The sequence below is a fragment of the Uloborus diversus genome, chromosome 4, assembly GCF_026930045.1.
Source record: "Uloborus diversus isolate 005 chromosome 4, Udiv.v.3.1, whole genome shotgun sequence".
Classification (NCBI taxonomy): Eukaryota; Metazoa; Arthropoda; class Arachnida; order Araneae; family Uloboridae; genus Uloborus; species Uloborus diversus.
Window position 1 is genome coordinate 93,627,762 of NC_072734.1, and position 19,654 is coordinate 93,647,415.

The window sequence follows — 19,654 nt, forward strand, 5'->3', positions numbered from 1 at the left end:
ATTCAATTATTAGCGTCTCGAACTGCAAACTAAAGAGAAAACATCACGCATGCTCAAACGATGATTTTATTATGAAAAAAGTTTAATTTCACGCAGATCCAGTATAGAAGAGCATTTAAAGAATTCAATATATTTTCTTAACTTAAACTATCCGTTCACTTCAACCTTTCGTTACAACGTAGAGGATTAAATCGTTTCTTCTATCATTAACAAATTTTTTTTTTTGACGAGTTTTGTTGGAGGCAAAATCGAAATTCCTTTTGTGTAAAAATAACTGCATGATTATCCAGGGTAAATGAATTTTTATTTGTGTTACTCATTATTCTAGACTAATTTCATATTTAACATTTCTGTAGTAGCTATTTAAAATTTTACCGGCCTTTTTTCATACGACTCTGTTAGTAATGATTCTCACCAATGAGGGGAAAATATATGGAGTTATCAGCGAAGAAAAAGCGAAGAATTAAGAAGGAGAAATTGAAAAAAGCCAAACTATTATTAGAAGAAAGTGAATAAAAAGTTTAAAAAGGTGTTGAAAAAAATTCAAAATTTAATTTAAAGAAAAAAAGAAAAAAAAGGGGGGGGGGGGGGGAAGGGAAAAAACGTGTTGGAAAAGATGGTAGAAAATATGGGTCATACAAATTTTAAACCGAACTTGATTTAATTAAACAGTACTTTCGCTGTAATCTTTTTTTTTTTTTTGTTAATTTTAAGGAAATTAAGAGCTTAAAGTATTCAGATCATTTTTACTGCAAATATATTTTCCGCTTTTGTTTCGGGAAGGGGCTGAAAAAAAGTTCTTTTTACGGTTTTTCAATTGCTACACATTGAATTTGGAAGTTTAATTAAAAATAAGATCTAGTTTATATGGAATAACTAAGAAGGAAAAATGCTTAATTCTCACACTTTGAAACCAATGCACATTTTGCTTGAAAAATACAGACTTAAATGTATGCTTGACTTTTACGCATAAACTGTTCAACACAAAAGCAACATCTTCCTTTCCTTTCCACGTATTAAAATTTTATTTTATTCATATTGCTAAAGATATGAAAAAAAAACAATAAAAATTTTAATTAATACTATAAAATAATATAGTTTCCAAACTCTATTATAACTATCATTTGATTGCTAAATAAACAGTTTTGCATGTAACAGTTTTAAACTATGAAGAGTATCACTGAAAATTAACAATGTAACCATACTAATTCCTCTAAATCCAAATATTTCTCAAGTTCTACTGTAAATATTATTCCTATGAGAATTAAACAGCTTTTCAATGCTTGAGCTTGAAACTTGTACAATATTTTCATCTTGTCAGATGCAAAAAAAATATGCACTTTCTCATGAATGCACCATAACATATTGAAAAACTAAATTTCAATTTTTAGTAGCAGTTTCAATAATGCATCAGTATTAAGATTTAATATTGCAGGAAATAATCGGAATAAAATATAATTTTTATCAGCAAAACTGGAATTAATCTCTCTGTTTTTGAACATTGAAAAATTTCGCTGGTTCATTGCCAAATTCTTGCTTTACAATGCTAACTCACTTGTTCTTTCTTAATTTAAGACAAAATGTTCACTCATTGCTAGAAATTTAACTTCATCTAACGATGTTACATGAAATGCAACCATATCAGAAAGGCATGGGTATAAATTCAAATCACAGATTCCGTAACTATGATGTTTCAACGAAGGAACATGATTTATCAACAACTATCACTATATGAGCAATTCCGAAACTTTTCGGGGTCATTTTTATTGAATTTATTTTGATATTTTAATAATTTTATAATATATATTAATTGAAGTATGTGGAGAAATATATTTACACGGTCAAATCTATGTAATGTTTTTCTCAACGCCTCTTCTTTTTTCATATCTATAATGTACTTCTGTGAGAAGTTTTACTTTACACTTAACTCTAACATCTTTAGCTTAGAATCTCTATAGATAGTATCATATCCATAGAGTATTCTATAGATTTACCATAACTATAGAGAACCTAAACAAATTTAGAACTAGTATTAATTTATATCTGGAAAACTGGCTCTTTTTCAGTAATATGCTATCAATATCTTTTCTGAGAAAGGCATTTCTTTACGCACAATATTAAAATAAAGAGCCAGTTTTTAAACTTTAGATCGAACAGATTTTTGGCGCAAAACTAGATCGAACAAATTTTTGGCGCAAAAGTCTGGAACCAGAGCCAGATATTCTCTCAATTGTTAAAGATTTCATTGTGACTCTAGATACTTAATTTTTTAAAAAAAATATGAATTTATGTACAATTTTAATTCAAAGTAAGATGTAAAGACTTTGTATGCAGTAATAACTTACCGACATTAGCATTAAACAGCAAATTTTATGTAAGGAACGTTTGGGAAATATCTTGTGTAGAAGTTTAAAAAGTAATAATGCATTTCTTTATCCATAAGTATACAGGTTAATGTTAGTTTTTGTGGGACATTTAATTAAAGTATAAAAGAGTTCATGTCTAGTTATATTTAACAACATCTCCTTCAGAATTTCTAAGAACTTAATATTGTTTTAGGTGGTGCATTCATCACAAAACTTCATCTTAACTGGTACTTGAAAAATATATAAATCTGGGTTATACCATTGGAAATAACAATGACAGTTAATGAGTTGAAAAAATATAATTATAATGCCTTGAACGACTGTAGGAAATATTTTATAGTTTATCTTAAAATATACAACCCGCAACAAAACGTTTTCTAACCAGCTAAGAATCTTACAGTAAAGTCAAATCGAGCCACCTGAGAAGGATATTCAACGCAATGAATATGTTCTTGATATATTCTTTAGACGTTCATATATATATATAAAGAAAATCTGAAATCCGTGCCCACATTTTTTTCACAAAATAACGTTCCTTTTCACAACATAATTAAACTGTTCATTACTTAATCGGTTCTGAAAGACAAATGGCTTTTATAAAACAATATGTTAAATGAAATAAGGTCACTTTTTAACATTTCATTTTTTTTAAATAAAAAGCTATCTCTTTGTAATAGCTTTTTAAATTACATAAATAACACAAAAAAATTTGTTAACTAAAAAAAAAAAAAAGAAGAGTGAAACGATGTAAAAAAATTAAACAATGTATTTCAAATATTTTTTGTGGTATGTTCAATAATATGACGGGATATTTGGTTTCTAAGTTTCCAGTTATAAAATTGTGTCTTAAGGGGGTTATTACAAAAATGTCTACAGCTTTACTCAAAGGGCGAAGCTTAAAAAGTTTGAAGTTGAAATAATTTCGTTTTAGTTTTTATTTGGTAACGGGATTTCAAATATGAAACGGACTAAGATGTCTATGCATGTACTTTACGTATACATACTCCGTTGTATGTATTTAGGTAGAATAATAAAAGCTTTCCATAAAAAATGTATGCATAAAGTGAATGGTGAGAATTTATCAAAGAAGTATCAATTTTAACAACTAGAAATTTGAGTGTTGATTTGTTTTTAGGATTCAATGAGTAATAGTTATTATAATTACAATTAGTATTATTTAAATTTGTTTGAATGAAAACTACATTATTATATCAATAGATATTATCTGGATGAGGAATTTAATTCTACAGAAACACCGGTATCAATAGCTAGAGTCAAGAAAAATGGAAGGCATATGATATTCTGCATACTTAGCATCGGGAAGGCAATCACCGGCTTCTTTAATTCTTCTTCCTTTTTTTGAACATCAGCCGTCAGCGCCATTTTGTGAGTGGCTTTGGACGCCTCCGATCGTTCGATTTAGAAGCAAAAATTAACAAATTTGCTCCAAAGAAAAAAGAACGCTACTTCCAAAAGCATCTTTGAGTTTTTATCTAAATTAACATAGAATAGAGTCGAATCCGTTTATAGCGTGTATTAAAAAACGAACAGATTTAAGTGTTGCGGACGATTATTTTAAAAATAAATCAAGATCTTGAGCAAAACAGATGAATATGCAGGCCTAAAATGTTTTTCCATTATTTTCGCGGAAGAGATGAATTTGTTTGCCTATTTTAATTCCGCTTAAATTCCTCTAATACATAAAATAAACATGTTTATTCAACTTTGCAAAGAATATTACATAAATTTCATGTGATTATGAAATTACATTAGTATTTTCTTCTTATTATTATTCTTATTACTTTTCAAAATCAGGATTTTTCTCTGAAAAAGAGAGATTCTTCTCTCTTTTTTATAGCGAAATTTTGCAGGTTTATTCTTCCATGAAACAGATTTCTCGTTAAACTGAGGACCGCTATAAACGAATTTGACTGAATAACGAATTCTGGAAATAAATAATGAATGATCTACAATTTCCCACTTGGAAAACTCGCCTGGACTTGGATTGTAACAACGTTCAAGGGGAAAAAAAAGGACTTATAAGAAGAACAGAAGAATAAAATTAACAAATAAACTTTTTTTATACAAATAATGATTGAATAATAATGCCTTACGAAGAACACACCATCACAGTTCATTAATAAAAAGGTAAATAGAAGTAATCAGTTCTTGCTTTAGTGAAAACTTTCAACCGACTGATTGATTTGATATATTTTTTTTTTTTGCTTTTTTAATGATTTAATAAAAAGGAAAATACTGTATTCTGAGAACGAGTATTTGGGCCGTGCTCCAAATGTTAAGGTTTAACCGTTCGGCAGAGTTCCGCTCTATCCTTCTTGCAAATGGCGATGGGTGATAAAGTTGGGCGAAAAAACTTGGCTCCTTCGTATATCTTGGCGTGGGTTCTGGCTCGATAGTCTTTGGTTGAACTCGTAGAATAATTTATAATAAACTTGTGAAAGACCTTTGGTTCAACATCTTCATCACTTATCCAGCCAGGAAAACCAATATGGTTCTTTGTAACTGGAAGCTGAAAATACGAGTTAAGGAAGCAAATGGCATTCAAATGGAAGAGAATCACTTTAAAATCAAGAGAAAAAGTCAACACTTAGAGAAAAAGTTAAAAAAAAATGTAGTAACGCAAAAATATTGATTTTTTATGAAAACACTTTGCTTTGCTATTTTTTAATAAAGCACATTCACAGAACAAAAGGACACTCTAAACATAGTTTAGCATTTTACTAGAATGCAAAGTTCGATGTAAGTAAAACTAGACTTATTAATAAATAACTAGAATTTGAAACAAATCACAAATAAATAGAGTTCCAACACTAAGAACAGTTTGAAAAACTCACAGCATTTAAAGAGAAGCAAAAGAAATTATAATTAAAAGTTTTGAAATTTTACCAAATAGGACTTTGCTTTGTTACTTTTCAATAAGGCATATTCATAGAACAAAAGAAATACTCTCTAAATATAGTTTAACATTTTGCTATGGTGTAAGTAAATCTGGAAATATGAATGAATAACTAATATTTATAAAAATACACAAATAATTCAAGTTCTAAAAATATGAATAAGGAGAAAAAGTCAAAACATTTAATATATATATATATATATATATATATATATATATATATATAACGTAAAAAGTACTGAATTTTTAGCTGTTACTTTGCTTTGTTATTCTTTAACAAAGCACATTCATAGAACAAAAGGAATACACCTTAAATATAAAATATCAACATTTTACTATGATGTAAGGTTTGATGTAAGTAAAACTGGAGTTATAAATAAATAAATAGAATTTAAAAAATACACAAATAATTAGAGGTCTAAAATAGAACAAACTAGAACTGTCATTCATAGAACAAAAGGAATACATCCAAAATATAGTTTAACAACATTTTACTATGATTTAAGGTTTGATGTAAGTAAAACTGGAGTTATAAATAAATAACTAGAATTTAAAAAATACACAAATAATTAGAGGTCTAAAAGTAAGAACAATGTGAAAAAGTCAAAACATTTAAAGAAAAAGCTAAAGAAAATCTAATAATAGGAAAAATATTGAATTTTTACCCATAGAAAATTGCTTTTTATTTTTTAATGAAGCACATTCATAGAACAAAAGAAACATACTCCAAACATATTTTAACATTTTATTATGATGTGAGGTTTGATGTAAGTAAAACTGGAATTATAAATAAATAATTATAACTTAATAAATACACAAATCACTAGAGCTGTAACAGTAAGAACAACTGGAATGTCATTTCGGGTAATTTTGAGGCATGTCGGTAAACTTCGAGTCATTTTAATTTTTTTGGTGTGTAAAGTAAATTGGCATAAAACAGAAAACAAACAAACAAACAAACTAGAAGGCCTAGTGCTACATTCTCTTAATAAGCTTTCTACTCCTTATTGTACAAGAAAAAGTAGTCAATACTGTACATAGCTAACTATATCATTCAATCATTCTGATCACAAAACCGCATACGATAGTGTAATAATGAAAATAATTTAAATAAGTAGCAGTCAAAAGGGCATTGTAAAACATGTTTCTGGACGCATAAACATTTGAGCTCGTGTCCCCATTAACGAAATATGTTGACTTAAAGTCTACCGAAATTTTAAGAAGGCGAGGTTCAGTGAGTAATGGAAGACATCTTGCACACGATTGGTAGATGGATGCAGATGGTGAAACTGCTTGATAAATGTCTAGCAGAGTCTTTAAGCTTTTGGACCAGACTTAAACACTTAAATCTTGTTAACGGGCAGCCGAAGGCAAACAATTTTTGCTTCAAAAACATGTCTCAAAATTCTGTTTCCTTGCTACCTATTTAAACTTTTTTCATTATTACATTAGTCGTTAGTGTGGGTAGTGTTTGAAAGCTGTTTTTGAAGTTGTTGATATTGTTCTACCTTCATTGTAATATTATGTGCAATATTTGGAACCAGGGGCTCTGAAAATAGAAAACGCGGCACTCCAGGGTTCCACAGAGAAAAGAGGTGCCGCGAAGCGTCCACGTTATCATAGTGTATACACAAAGGAGGTGGGTTAGGGCATAGTGAGAAAATTTGAACTTTTCAAAGGGTGCTGCAAATCGGAAAAGTTTGTGAACCTCTGTTATAAATGACAGAAATATTGTGAAGCTGTTCAGAACAAATGGGGAGTTGTTAAACAGTTAGAAAATTTATTTTTTCTGTTTTATAGTTGTGCTTCTTTTATGAAAATAATTTATTATACCCTGCATTTCCGTTTTAGCTCAAAGCTACCCTAAATTTCAGGATAACTTTTATCAAAGTAAATATTTTATTTTAAATGGATTTGATAATTTTAGTTTTTGGAAACTATATACAATATTTTAGGAGTTTTTCTTTCGTTGTAGACCAACAAATACAATGAGACCATTAAAATATGGGTGATACAGTTTAAAAGAGAAAAGATTTGCCTCAAAATATCTCTGAATGTTAGTAAAATAATAAAATCAATTTTTAATGAGGAGTCAGAATTAAAAATATTCCCCCCCCCCCCGTCCTATCATCTATTTCTATAAAGCGAAGTAATGGATTTCTTCATCTATAAGTAGCGATTGAACTACATGTCTGTAATAAGAAAGACTGTGCAATATGAAAGTAAATATATTGTAAATGGGAAATTTGAAAGACGCAGTGACCTGAAAATTGCTCTTAATTTATAAGCAGATCAGTATTACTGGTTTCAGTATTACTGGGGCCGCCCTCATAATAAGGTCTGTCCCCTGTAAATCATCAGATGAGGTCCACCAAAGGAATGAATATTAAAAGTATTATTTTATGCACATTTTATTCAATAGTTGTATTCTTTACTTTCTTAGTTTGAAAGATGCTCGTCAAATTTTGATTGAGATTTCCTTCCTGATCTCCTACTACTGTTTCTTTTATTTGTTATATTTCTCAAGTAAAAACGTATTTAATTTCTCTTATAGGGAAAAAATCGCAAAATCTGGCTTCTGTTCTCGATATTTTACATAAAATACAATTTAGGAAGAAAGTTTTCGTCTTACAGCGAAGAAAACCACAACTTCTTTAATGAAAATTTTTTTCTCTTTTGTATTGTTTAAATGAATAATACAATTACATTCTTGTAATGACTTCAAGGGGTAAGGGGAAGTGTGACACTTTATGACAAAGGTGGGGAGCAGGTCCTTCATCTTAAGGGGTAAAGGAAGGAGAATTGCCCTCTTGGTAAATGAATGTATTTGCAAATAGGTGGACATTGTTTGTTGTTCTTCGATAGAGTTTGCGATGAGGTTATTTCTTTGATTGAACCCCCTGGGCAACTGTGAAATGATGAGCCTAGTGGAGAGTAGAGTCACGTTTGTTGAAACAAAGTGTGACACATCACTTATGGACACCCCACTTACTAATAAACACACCAATTTTAGGGTTAGGTCAAGTTTTCATCAATAAACACATCTCCATACTCCCAAAGTAGGAAAAAAAACCCTTATTTGTTGTATTAAAAAATAATATTCTACAATCAAGCCCTTTTAGTAATCTAAGTTCGATAAACACATTTCCACTTTTCTTCAAACAACAATCAACGCGATCTATTACAGAAAAAATGAAGGAAGAAAGCGCCTTCAACTTGGGGCATATTCTTCAACAACATTTGATTATTGGAAACATTTTCTTTCGTACCCGTACAAAATTTTAGACTTGGAAGTAATTCATCGAAACGATTTACAAAATTTCAGAAGTAATAAATGAGATTTTGATGTTGTGTCGTTACAAGGAAAGCTTTTCAGCTTTTCTCAGAACGGCGCATGCGCTAAGACTCCTCAAGAATCGATGTGATTCTAATGATTCGGGGGAAGCTTATTCCAGGTGAATTCGTGTCCTCAGCTCCCGGTTTTGACGCTTAGTTGTATTTCCGGATTAGCTCTGGGGAAATTGTGCTGTTGGATTTCCAGGAATTTTAAGTGGGTCATAATTGGAGTTTACGTTTAAATGTTATTGCAGTGTTATCTTAAATCCATTGCAGTAAATTCCATGCCCCTTGGAGATAGAAATAATATTTCACAAAAGTCTCAAGACATCTCTAGATTTAATGAATTGGATTAAATTCCAGTATATAATGAGAGTTTTGTGTGACGTACATTTGAAGAACCTAATTGGCTGGGGTTTTTATACGTTTCGATTCATTATTGACGGAAAATTACTTTATAATTAATCTACAAATTAATACCTTGAATGAGTTAAACTTTTATAAAAATCGACATTTAAGTGAGCTTTCTCTAGATATCTATTTTTTTTCTAAACGCAATGCAGAATCAACCAGTAATTATTTGATAAAGATTTCCTTTATTACTAATTCTCGCTTTCTTTTGCCATCACAGATTCAACTGAGTTTACAATGCACTATTTGGCTGAGGGACCTGCCCCCTTTTTGTTGATGCTCGCCGGCCCCCGGAACTGCTGACGCAGTCTTATAATGATCGCTGCTCTCGCTCACTGGTTTAGTTTTTAGTTTAGTCCCAATGACCCTTAACTCTTTACAGGAGTTACAAAATTGAATAGACGATTCTTATGTTAATCAATAGGCTCTGAGCAAAAGTATGCTACCGCTAATTAATATATTTAAATTCGTTCGAAAGAAAAAAAATGTGATGTAAACAAACTTACATTTATACGTTTCTATCCGCCTATTTATGCCCTGATCAAGCGTCGTTCAATCAATTATTTTTAAAACAATTTCGTGAAATTAAGAGAAATACACAAAGTGTGAATGATACATTTACTTTGTGAAACTAAAATACGTCATCCATTTAAAATAAAGTTTATGGATACATCTGCATATCAAGCAAAACGCCATTTTTTTTTCAGTTTTCGTCTTTTAACACACTAGCGTCGAGCCACATCAGCTAGATCTAACACGTGACATTTTTTTGCTGCAATCACTGCTCAATTCGCAAGCGTTGCCATTCGATGAGTTGCAATGAGACCTTTTTTTAGCTTCCAAGTAACGGTTTTAAAAAATAGATAACATTCATTGGTTGTAGAAAAAATTTTGATTGTCAGAAAAATTCTTTTAATGGTCCGTAGACATTTTCCCATATCGACAATTTCAACAAAACTATTGTTTTCGTCGAGCAGAGCTTTTTCAGTTGATTTTTGGCAGATGTCTTTTCATCCACAAACTCACTTCTTTTGCATTGAAAATAAGGGTACAATGCAAAAGAAGTCCTTACAACTCTAAAACAGAACACGTGTCTGCAGTTTCCGGCAAGTTTGTTTTCTACGACTTATTTCTTTATTTACATACAAGATTACACACGGAAGATTTACAGCACAAAAAGAGGAAATATGACCAAGGACACCGGCGTGAATCGAACCAACGACCTCCGAAAATTCTAAACGAAGATTCTACCCCAGAGCCACGGAGGCCCCCCATTACTTCCCTTTTTAGAATATGAACGTATTTTGGCATTAACTTGGTTAAGGTTTTTAGAAATAAATAGCTAAAGAATGTTATTTTTTAATTCCCAAACATTTCAAATTTAGTACTTGAATTTGCCTTTAGTTAAATTAAATGCTCCGTTAAGCATTCATGAAACGTGCTCTAAAAAAAAACAACAACTATGAATCATTGTAATTACAAAGATGAGAACAAGTAACATGAGATCACATTTTTCAGGAAGGTAGTTGTCTATTTGGGAAAGCTGAAATTAATACGTTGACAAACTTGAGCTAAAATTTACATTCCTACAAGATGCAATTTACTAATTGCGAACGTGATTTGGATTGATAATCACTAAAAGTGCGTTCACAGATACATCGACTCATTATTCTTTAGGATAATTAAAAGCATGTGCTACTGCTATTTTCTAAGCTTTCAGCATATTGGAGCAAGAATTACATTTATTTTCTGTATCTATTTTTATTTTTAGAAGGTCTTTGAATAAAAGTAGGTCAATTGCAAGAGATAGGTTTTTTTTTGGTAGAATTATTATAGTCATAAAAAATAACATTAATAATCATAATAAAGTTAAAATAGTTGAATATTTTTATAACTGTTATGGAGAAATAAAAGTGTGTGTCGTAAAGACATGCGACAGAAGTGAAACTTTTATATTAACTTTTTTTGACATTCTGAACTGTCACTTCACTCTCACGTTTCTTTTCACGCCACGCTCTTGTTCTTTCTGCGTCTGACTTAAGCATATTCACAAAAAATTGTGCATTTTAATGAAGAAAATAGATTATAAACAACTAGAGCACTAACCAGTACTCGAAATCTGCTTTTGAAATGTGGCCCAAAACAATGTAAAAATAGTAGTTATAAAGTTAATTTTGTTAATAAAAATTAACAAACTAATTTCAAGGCTGAACTTGAGCAATGTAGATACTTTTAAAGAGATGACTTTAATCAAAAAAATCTTCGAAAACCATTATTATTTGAAAAGTTAAAATGAACAAAAGCCTCATTATGTACTTGCTTAGGTTCAGCTTTGAAATTAGTTTGTTAAATTTACCACCAAAACTTACTTTGTAATTACTATTATCTTTCATTGTTTTCACAACAACTAAAAAACAACTACGTCACTTACGTCACACAAAAAGTTTGAGGATAAGAACTTCAAAGCTCTCGAACAAAAAGTTAAAGAAGTTTCACTTCAAGAGAAAAAAAAGGTAAGTCGTGTATCTTGTTTTATTATCGTGATTATGTGGAACATGAGACAATTCCTGATGTAACGTCCAAAATAGATTTATAAATCGGTCCTAAATTCTAATGAATTTTAGGAAAATAATTATAAATTCTATGGGAATAAGGAAAGGATTAATATTGGACAATTAAAACAAGAATAAGAGTAATTGTGTGTCAAAAATGGTGTGCAATGAGCCATTCCAAGAAAAAAACGGACACTTTTTCCCGCACGTGACAACTTATATACTTTATTAAAAAACGATAATTTGAAAGGATAAGGAACAAACTTTGGTGCTTAAGAAATCATAAGCATATCTGTAACTTTTTAAACAAAAAATTTGCTCATTACCTTTTAAAATGATGATTTTTCTAATGAAATATTTGAGTTGTCACTTGCTGGACAAAATGGTGGCTTTTTCGTGGAATGGCCCTAATGCATCATTGTTATGTAAAATGCATACTTTAACGATGGAATGCTATATTATAGCTACTAGTAATAAATATCAGAGAGTTCTTATAATTTCAAGTGAAATCAATAATAATCTTCAGTGCATTTCAGCACCAAAAAATTTCCTTTTATTTGATTTCATGCAGTAGTTTTTGAACTAGATTGCTCACAAAAAATCAGTTACACATGCACACACACACACACACAGAGAGAGAGAGAGAGAGAGAGAGAGAGAGAGAGAGAGAGAGACACAGAAAGAAATTTTACAAAATAGTCAATATTGATTCAGCACACCTAAAAAAACCGTATAAATCTGACCAATTACAAAAATTTGCAGGAATAGAAAACTTTTCATCTAATTTAGAAATTGCACTGCTGAAATAACAATTTTGATTTGAGCTTCTGACATAGAAAGCTTTTTCAACCTCAAGGCTTTGAATTGAATTCGACACCCTGTGTTTAGGGGATATTTATCTGCTGACAATTTAAATAGCGCATGCCAATTTCAGATTACAGTCAAAATTAATTGAAATAGAAGCAAAGTAATTTGATTTAGCTGTGTTTTTATGCTATCAGGTTTGGGGTCGGTGTTTACTTGTAAAACTTTTGCATTTTTGACTTAAAATTTTAACTTGAAGCACTTCATTCCTTAACGTTACAACCACTCGATAGCCGCAAATCAAGAGCATACATTGGTGGCGGCCATCTCTACCGTACAAACTTGCCCTCAACTACGAATATTGCTATTACAGGGACTTAAGTTTTAAAAGAACTAAATAGTTACCAAAATATAGTTACAAGCCAATTTGACGAAACTTTTACATTATTTCTAGAATGTCAACTGTCTAGTACAATAAGAAAATAATTTTCCTTTTATTGCTAAATCATGCAGATCAAAAAACGCATTATTATACTGCTAGATTGTAGTATGTATTACACTGTTTTGTTTTATTCAAACAACAAGACAGGAAAACTTCTTGACCTCTCTTCATTAAGAACTACCTATCAGCAATCCTTCCCAATCTTCACTTCATTCCCTTCACCGTAGCACTTCTAATTCTCACTAACACCGAACGCAGTAAATTAAACCACTGCTTTCAGTCGACAACTTCACCTAAGTAAGGCACGTACGCCCTCTATCGGCCTGATTCATTCATTTAGAAACTCACCATGTTGACTGTTAAACCTCCAGGCATCCGTGATCTCCACTAATAGTACGATATTTCGATTTTCGCTGCGGCAGCAAGAAAATGGCATCAGGAATTTTCATCGTTGCTCCGATTTTACTCTAGAGAAAATAAACACCACAAAACATATCAGTATTCTTTAATGTTTTCATGGATTCGAAAAATATGGCTACCTTCTTTTACTTAAAAAAATATTCTTTCAGTAGTTTTTTACGCTGACTAATGCCATTTTTGCGTTCACACTTTTTATTATCGATTTTGAAACCGCAAAAGAGCTTCCTAACGTTGCCTCGTGTAACAGATTTGCTATCGTAAGATGATACATTTCAGTTTCCATTCATGTAAAATTCATGACTATTTGCCGGTCGATATTAAATGAAACACAAGCGCAGAATTCACATTTTCGACGTTAACTTGATTTTTGCTTTTGTTTTCTGGAGGCAGTTGATAATTATGAACGAAAAAAATATTTATTTGTAAGTTAATGGTATTTCCGCAAGGAATATTTTATACTGAAAAATACACGCACTTGAATACATACACAGGTCACTTGTTGCATCAGTTGAGTCAGTCCACGTCAACTGACCTAATTTTTCAAATCGTCCCCACTCGACCATCTCCGCATTGGATTAAATTTTATAGAGGTGTAGAGATGCCTTTGAAATTAACTTATGCAAATTTTCAGCCTCCGAGATCCAAATCATGAGGATCTAGAATCTCCTAAAATGACCCAAAATGGCGGATGAGCTTGTTGCGACAAATAACCATGTTTAGTCAAAGTTTGCAGAAAAACTAACCACCCTGGAACAGTGAAAATTTTGGAGCTTTAAGTACAATTGGCTGTTAATACACTCATTTATTTTTGTGAGTTTGAGCTCATTATATTTTTTATAGCACGCGTGTAAACTCGTGAAAAAACGCGGTAGGGAAATTTAATACTGGATTTTCTGTTTCTACCATATTTCATTTGCAAAATAGGTTTTTAAAAAATAAACAAAAAACTATTTCTGTCTACTAACAGTTATAAAATCACAAAAGCCGGTTTCCATGGAAATCACCATTCTTTATTCATTGTAGAACGAGATTTCCTAGTAAACGACAAAGAGTACTTCAAGTTCACTTTTGCATGCTTATCTGAAAGAACACCATCAGAAAGAAAATTTATTTTTATAGGAAAAAATATGTTCTTTTTAATGGTATAAACGAGAAGAAGATGCAATTTGACAAACTTGAGCTACAGCGCTTTGTAAATTGCCTTTTTTTCATGTGAACGATTTTAATAACCACTTTGTATGGCAATATCTTTTAGAAAATCAATATTTACGCTCTGCAACTTTCACCCATCAAAACCATGTATATTGACAATAGAATTACTAAGTATGAGCTTTTGAATTATTTTTGTTCAGAGTTAATGACATTCTAAAATCCTGGAAAAAGTTTCTCCTCTGGGTTTTGTCAAGACTTTACACGGCCTGATACACAAAAGTTAATGAACTCGAACTCACAAAAATACTACAACGTTTTGACAGCCAAAAGTACTTTATGTTGATAAAATTCAGACTTCTAGTGTGATAGATTTTTCCACAACCTGACCTTAAATGTGGAAATTCGTTACGACAGACAGAATTTCTAGCTCATTTTTTTTCCTTATTCGAAAGAACACCATCGAAGAAAAAACTTATTTTGATAGGAAAAAATGTGTTCTTTCTAATGGTATAAAAGAAAAGCAGATGCAAGGTGACAAACTGGAGCTACAGTGCTGGAAATTTGGCTATTTTTCACTTGAACGGTTTTGATCGTCACTTTGGATGACAATATCTTTTCGAAAATAGATATTTAGGCTCTGCAACTGTAAACCTTTAAAAACAAGTGTTTTTATAATATAATCAGGAAATACGAGCCTTTGAATTATTTTTGTTCAAATTTTATGACAACTCAAAATCTAGGAAAAAATTCCCCACCGCGCTTTTTCACGAGTTGACACGTGTGCTATAAAACATATAATGAACTCAAATTCACAAAAATAATTCAGTGTGTTAACAGCCAATTGTACTTTAAGCTCCTAAAATTTTGAGCTTCCAGGGTGATAAATTTTTCTGCAAAAATTGGCTAAAGATGGCAATTTGTCACAAAAAACTCATCCACCATTTTGGGTCATTTTTAAAGGAGATTCTAGATCCTCAGAGTTTAAAACTCGGAAGCTGAAAATTTGCATAGGTTAGTTTTAAAGGCATCTCTACACCTCTATAAAATTAATCCAAATCGGAGATGGTCGAGTGGGGACCAGTAGGTCACTTGACACGGAATGACTCAGTTACTTTTAGATTAATTATTGATTATGTCGTTTAAATGTATAACAGTTTTTAATTGATTTTATGTTATTTTTCTCATTTCTAACAGAGTTTTCTATGCTTAATTCCTTTTTTTTCTTCTTATAATTCAATGATGTATGTTACAACTTATAGTGCTTTAAATGGCTTTTGAAACTATTAATTTTTATATTAGTAGCTTAAAATAGAAATTGAAAGTTTTATATTCAATTCCTGATTTGTACACTTTAATTTTGTTCAATGAAATTTGTTTCTGATAAGCTTCCAATTTTGACATTTGGCAAATAACAGTTGGGATGTAAGAAATGATTAACACAGTTTTAGAAGCATATGACATTGTCTGATTGTCAAATATTCCGAAGAATGCTGGAGTTCCGAAAAATAAATAAATAAATAAAATAAAATAAAATAACATGTAGACATTATTTTAACTTGACGTTTTTATTTTAATTGTTCGAGATAAATAGTTTCTACTTATTCTACAGTCTTCAAAGAGTTAAGACTTAAGGTCACTAAAATAATGTAATACACGACATTTACACAAGAAATTGTCATGCGCCTCTGCTTTGCCGCAAATCTTCATCAATACACAACTCATTCAAAGTTAGTTAATATGCATAGGAACTCAAGGGAACACAACTATTGTGTGTCTTTACTTTTTATGCAATTTTTAACAGATATTATGGCATTTCGGATTATTTAGCGTAAAGGAAAACTCTGAAAAGTAGGTATATGACTCGTGGGAAACCACCACGCACCGATTGAAAACCTGTCTTGGAAATAAATTCATTCTCTTGTTAAATTACGAAAAAAACCGAAAGTTTTACACGGAAGCCTTTGTTACACTAGTATGAAATCAGATATCGACGGTGGGATTGAAGTCATAAAGTCACCAATCAGCACATTTTTTTGATATCGAAGTGATATTTAGTTTGACGTAATTGACACCAATAATCCGTAAACATTTGTCTCTATCTTCGTACAAATAATAGCCGATGATCGAGTAACCTGCGTGCTTCAACAATGAAACTCGCGCCACGGCATGATAGTTTGATAATATGTTTTGGCAATGTTTAACATGCAGGGAAAAGCTTTATTGTGCCAAGGCTGAACTCGATCTGGTAACTGTTTTACTGGTAAGACTGTGTCCTTTAAGTGGAATGAAGAAACGAAAAAATGGTCAAAAATGAACGCTACCCACTGAAGTTTAGGAGTTACGGTTACAATTTCAACTGCCAAAATATCACCAAACAGGCAGTGGCTTCGTTCAAATGCAGAAGCAATTTTCGCCCGTCATACCTTGACGAGCAATTTTCACCCGTCATAACTTGACGGCAACTTTCTAGTCACAGTAATAAATGTATGTTTATATGTAACATAAATCTTTACGAGAAAAAAAAGTTTAATTCAGGAAAAGAAGGCTTAACGCCGCAAGTATAATCTAAAAAATTAACGCGAAAGGAGTTGATTGCAAATTTAATTTATTTAAGAGTTTTTTTTTTGAAAAACAAATATGAAGAAAGCAAAAATTTAAAATCTATTTTGTTTTTCTACAAGTGGGGAGTACTTAATTGGCTGTAAGAATTTTTCTTTTTTGCATATTACTATAACAAATGCTTTTTGAAAAACCATTTAACAGTCTAAATTCAAGATAAATAAATATTTTTCAAACACAGAAGCTTTTATTTGCTTCTTCAATTTGTGAAAGTAAGCTCAAGTACAATTTCCGGTTAATATGATCGACACCTTCATAAGCAAAATCGATTAACTCCACTTAAAAATATATTTCTTTATTTGAGCTTTGTGAACCTGCAATAACAATTTTGAGAAATGCGTTTCTAACTAATATAGCGGTAAAAAAAAAGAAGATATCCTCATAAAGTTTAAAAAAGCGAGAAAAAAAAAGCGTTCAAAAAATTATACTTACATAATTTTTTTATACACAACTCTAATAATAATAAGAAGAAAAATGGTGTTTAGAAAGAGGATGCTCTGCAAAGAAATTTTCCTAAAGTTAATAGACATTTCTTTTTGTTCATCCAGAGCATTTTTCATGGATTATAAAATTGATCTGCATTTTTAAAAATTGTCTGTAGTGAAATATTAGAACCAAGAAAATTCAAACCAGTTTTGTGTACTTAAAATTAAATTAAAAAATTAGTTTACTTCATTTTAAATACTCTTATATTACGTTTCAAATTGTTACAAATGCGTTGTGTAACTAAAATTCGAATATAAGACAAAAGAGGTTAACTACTTACAAATTTATCAAATAAATAATAAAATAAAACAAAATAAATTGTTCATATAAACTTCCGAACTGAAGAAAGGACATTTCGAAGGTCAATGAACATTTATCCGTCATAATTGTATACCTTCAGTCGTCAAGTGACTATTCATGAAAGATGCCCATTTTTATTTCAAGATCCCGTTAATGCAACGCACAACAACGAAACTTTCCCTACAAAAAGAAGTAATACAGTCGAACTTGCTTATAACGAGCCCTGATTTAACGAGAACTCGGATTTAGTGAGGAAATCAGAAGTACATGGTTGTTACAATTTTAAGTCCATGGGAGTATAACTCGCTTTTAACGAGTAAACCCAGCTTAAAGAGAGCAAAAAATTCAGAAAATTTCTATTGATTTCCAGCTCAGCTTAACCTTTTTGGGTGAATTTTCTTTAACATTACAAAGTTATAAATAAATCATAAATCCAGAGAACAAGCGACAAGAACACTTTTTTAATTTGTGGAGTAAAGAAACATTTAAAAATTACATATGTGTATGTATGTATTTTCCTGAAAAGCTATGTCATAAGAATGAGACATTCAGACAGTTCCGAGCAAAGTTAAGTAACAAACTTCTTTGGTACTGTACAGTGAAAAAAAAAGAAGAAGAAAAAGGACAACTATGGTGAATTTTTATGATTTTTATCGAACTCGTTTTTTTACGAACACACGGTTATAACGAGCAAAATCCCGGAACCGTTATAAGCGAATTCGACCGTATTTTAAAAGTGAAGTCTCATCGACGTAGCGAAAAATGCGGCTGTTCTTAGTTGCTCTATACAAAATATGTAGCTTCAGGCAGTCAATGCGAAAGATATTAATGATCATCATGATGAATATGAGGTAATGTGGTCACTGAATGTTTAATTCATCTTTTAGAATCTCCCCAACATAACGCTTTCGAAATGATTTTTGGGCGTTTGCACGCGATCTAAACATTATGATCATACAGAAAAAGTCATTTGAAATGTAGGAAGAGTGCGCATAGAGTAACTGATGAAATGCCTTGGCGTGTTCAATACTTCATCGTTCTAGCTTATGTCGCACAAATTTTCATCGTTTATGAAAATGAATAGATTTTAACGGAACAACAAATCCAAAAATAACTGCATATCATGTGAAAAGAAGGAAATGGTGCAGAAAAATTTCACTGTTAAAAGCTTTTGGGAACGACTTAGCATCTAGAGAGTCAAAAGAAACTAAGTGTACTACATTGTAATATTTGCTTCTTTGTACTAAATACAGGAAGTATTCTGCGGTGGGCAGGCAGGCAGGTGTAGGGCAGTGACTACAAACTTTTCTTTTTTTTCCTTTTGTCAACTATTGTATGCAAGCTTTATTGTACAGTACAAGCTTGCTAATTTAGTTTACACCGGGAAAAACTCCGTCTATTTTCAGTATTTAATCCAAACCACGTTTTTTCAAGTACTTCGAAAACTTATTTTTTCAGATACTGCCGTTTACCTGCCAACCATTTCGTGAATAAAATATTGCCAACAGCAATATTTTATTCACGAAAACGTTTTCACTCAAATTTCAGCTACTTCAATCAAATGTAATACCAAATCTTCAAATACAGGCGATATTTTTGTTGAAATTACAGGTTTTATTGAAGAGAGTATTAGTGCTTTATTCTACATTTGCTATCGATAATGAAACTCTGCTTTTTCGTTGAATGATTGGTTATAATGAAGTTCTCTTCCATGTGGATTAGACGACGCTTAAGTCTATTAATGCTGTCAAAGATGATGTTTAGCTCTTGAAGCAATCTTTTGACAAAGGAGGACTTTTGAAAATGGCTTAAGCTTAGTTGGGAGTATTTGTTTTTCATTTCTCATTTT

The 19,654-nt window shown here is 31.1% G+C and overlaps 1 protein-coding gene across 1 annotated transcript in view; it reads right to left on the reverse strand.

The window, feature by feature from the left end:
* Positions 1-4,596: 4,596 nt before the first annotated feature.
* LOC129219644 (potassium voltage-gated channel protein Shaker-like) overlaps positions 4,597-19,654 on the reverse strand; it is a 130,624-nt gene continuing 115,566 nt past the window's right edge. Inside the window, exon 3 of the mRNA XM_054853913.1 lies at positions 4,597-4,896. The gene's annotated coding sequence lies outside the window, so the exon portion shown is untranslated. The remainder of the gene's footprint in view (positions 4,897-19,654) is intronic.